The sequence below is a fragment of the Phyllostomus discolor genome, chromosome 3, assembly GCF_004126475.2.
Source record: "Phyllostomus discolor isolate MPI-MPIP mPhyDis1 chromosome 3, mPhyDis1.pri.v3, whole genome shotgun sequence".
In the NCBI taxonomy this organism is placed as follows: domain Eukaryota; kingdom Metazoa; phylum Chordata; class Mammalia; order Chiroptera; family Phyllostomidae; genus Phyllostomus; species Phyllostomus discolor.
In genome coordinates, this window is record NC_040905.2 from 64,439,897 (window position 1) to 64,443,565 (window position 3,669).

The window sequence follows — 3,669 nt, forward strand, 5'->3', positions numbered from 1 at the left end:
CGTGGGCTGTGAACCAAAGTGTTGCAGGTTCAATTCCCAGCCAGGGTACATGCCTGGGTTGCAGGCCACAGCCCCCAGCAACCGCACATTGATGTTTCTCTCTCTCTCTCTCTCTTTCTCCCTCCCTTCCCTTTCTAAAAGTAATAAATAAATAAAATCTTTAAAAAGACAACTTATAAGATCTAGAAAAGATAGTGTGTGTGTTTGTACCTAAAATGACTGAAACTAAAATAATCAACAAATACAATAGTGAAAAGGGCCATCCCTGGGGTTTTGCATTCTGCTATTTTATGCTGTCCTGAATGGCTACAAGAACTTTCCTAATACCAAGAAAACAAAACAATTGCTTTCCCCTAGGTCCTTCAAGGAAATTATTATTTATTTTATTTTTTACCACATATTTTTATATTGACTTTATTTATTCAATATGCATTCATTTACCTGTTTTATTGTGTACATGTGTAGGAATACTTTAGGGTTGCACGAATTGCACGACATCCCTAGAAAATTAGGCTTTCATTGCTGATAGAATGCAATAGTTTTCATTTTCTAAACAAAGTGCTTTTTAAAAAATTTGTCCTTGTTGTTAGCTATGTGTCTAGAGGTATCATTTTCTAAATTTACAATTTATCAGATTTCTTTACCTTAATCATTATCTGAGCTGATGATTTAACTGCCTTACATCTTTGTACAGAAGAAAAGTAAGCAAAGCAAATTCTCACCTTTTTAAACATAGAAATAGGTTTAGATCCTTTATGTTTTTACTCAATTTAAATACTGATCCTATAAAACAAAAAAAAGGAAGTAGCATTTTCTCCTAGTATTATTTTATAAATGTTTTATTCCTTACCAATCTTATTATTAGTACTAGTAATACTTAAAATAGTGTAATTTGTTAGCAATAATAAGTATTCTCACATTATGAGTAAATAAAGGAATTATTAAATTAGGCATCATTGAAACTAGAGAAGAATTTCAACAGAACATATAAGAAAATCAAAATAAGTAATACTAGAAAACAGATCCATATGCTGCTTGAAATTGAATTGACTCCCCCAATCTACAAAAGGAGAAACTTAGAACCATCAAACATAAGCAAACTATGACCTTGACAACTGAAGAGGTGGATGTACACATTAGCTGAACATTTTAGAAGCTGAAGTTCTATCACCTTCCTGTGGAAATTCAGAAGATGGTATAAATACACATTGGCTCATCAGAAGGTTTCTTTGTAGTCAACAGAGAAATGCTAAGTCAATGTTACAGAAAAAGTGATTTCTTGTTCCTTTTCTATTCCCATTTTTTTGGTTTATTTTGGTTGGTATGGGGAAAAAAGAAAGATTAAAATGAGATAAAAGAAAAGAGTTGTGAAGCATTGAGCAATATAAAGAATCCTGTGAAGAAAAATATAAACCATGTTTTCTTTTACAGTTGGAACATCGAAATCTCAATTAGAAATATAAACGTTTTTAGCATTGTTGGGGGTGGGGAAGGAGTGCAGATTAATACAAATAAAAACAACAGAATTAGACAAGCTCAAAATATTTTTCTACCACTATTTTTTGAAGAAAGTTTTCTTTCCCAAAGAAAGTGTTACTTCAGAATTCTCCTTAATGGACAAAATGTTAAAGTGTGAATTGCTGTGAAAGCTAAGCATTTCTGACATTCTTTCGTTGAAACTGAAGAAGCAAGACATTTGTAGTTTAAAAATTTATATTTCACTATGAAATATCAGTCTTTTTATCTTGGTTTCAGAAAACATTCCACAAAAAACAGAAAGGTTGTCCAGAGTGATAACTAAGGCTCAAATTTCCAAAGCAAGCGGTGAATAAAAAATCCTGGAAAGTATCCTAATGCTAAGGAAAAATTAAATGTATTGATCTGACGATTTCATTTACATGATGATTGGCAAGTTATAAGCCAAGTTCCACAGCCCTATTTTTATGGGAAGTGCTAGGGAGAAAGGATGTTCTGGGAGCCTGCGCCTGCTATTGATGTGCTGTCCAAAGCCAGCTTAGCAGGGGAGTGGGGAAGGACTGGGGCTGCCTCAGAAAGCATCCTCTGTGCTGGCACTCTAGGCTTGCTTTGAACTCCTGTTCATCATTATTTTATGTGGCAGCTTGTCTTTGTGTTGGTGGAAGGGAAAAGAAAAGCAAGAGAATGCCTTTAGGTTCTAAATCAAAGAGCTGCTCTGCAGATTGTTGGAGTGGCTTTCCAAAGGAAAAGCAAGTGGGAACATTACAATTCCCTTGTTCTGTGGACCAGGACCTGAGGGTTTTTTGGTTTGGTTTTGTTTTGTTTTTTAATTCTCAGTAGCAAAAACAGAACATTTTAAACGTGTGTTACAGTCATCCTAAAACATCTCCACTATATTTTTTTTTTCAGTTTGATTGGCACTTGAAGAAGATAAAGCAAGTGGGGAGACATTTTAAAAGGGAATCTACAAAGGGTGCAAGGAGGCGTCCCTTGTCATAGAATTTCAGAACCGGAAGGAACCCGGCCACTGCCCGTAGCACACTCTTTCTTGACTGTGACCTCAAGGTCCAAAGACATTAAATCCGTTGCCTCAGACCCCTACTCAGAAAGTCAGTAGGAGACTTTCTTCGCTGGATTCCCACTGCGCCGTCTTCACACTGCCCTCTGCTGCCTCTAGCGTTAGGCCAAGAAACTATAAGGAACAGTGGGAGAGCATCAGAGATACTCTCTTAAGCGGGCAAAAAGTGAAAAACCTGAGTCAGGGTGCTTGAACAGTTGCCCGAATAAAGAGAAACAGCCTGCTCGTCCCAGGCAATGCGCTCACAGAGCAATAGCTACCGCTAAAAACCCATGATGCTTATTGTCAACTTTGGAAGATAAGCCTAGGGAAGAAAGCTAAACGCTTTCCTCTTGCCCCCCACGCCTACTTTTATCCAAGTGACTGTCGTTCCTCGGACATTTCGTGGGCTTGTTCTTTATTAACACACTTCCTCACCTGTGTTTTAGGTGTCTTTCAATCTTCTCTCCCTCATAATTCTTAAATTGTTATCCTGGACTTTCTTAACCTGTAAACTCAAGCCACATTGGTAACTTAGGTAGACAGAAAAGATCACTGGATTCCTTATTTCGGCGAAAGTCCAGAGGATCATTCCTGCCACCCACCCAGCCCCCATTTAGACACACTGGGAAGACCCTCAAAGATCCTTTATGGAGAGGAAGGGGTGCATGTTGTGGCCGCCGCTGGACAGCTAAAGAAAGGGTGGAAAGGGGGAGGGGGGCTTGCATCTGTGCCTGTATGGAGGCGCGAAGTGGAAAGAGCCCTTCTCCGTCTGCTACCTTCCTGCCCTGGCGACGGCGGGCATGATCACCAATCGGGAATCCGTGGAGTCACGGGTGGGCAAAGGCAACAGGCTGGCCTGGAGCGCGGCTCGGAGGGTGGCGCTGGCAGGGTGAAAAGAGTCTTTGTGCGGGACTTGGTGGGGTAAAGGGGTGGTGAGAAAGACCGGAGCCGGGACTTGGAAACTGGGGCTCCTGAACGCGGTTACTCGCCAATCCTCATCCGCGCTGGAAAAATCCGGGTAGCGGGTAGCGCCGGCAGGGGGCGGTGTGGTGCTGGAGGGGTGGAGTGGAGGCCTCTGGGTTTGGTCTTCTTTGACATTGGAAGGGAAAGTAGGATGGAATTGTAAGATTTGC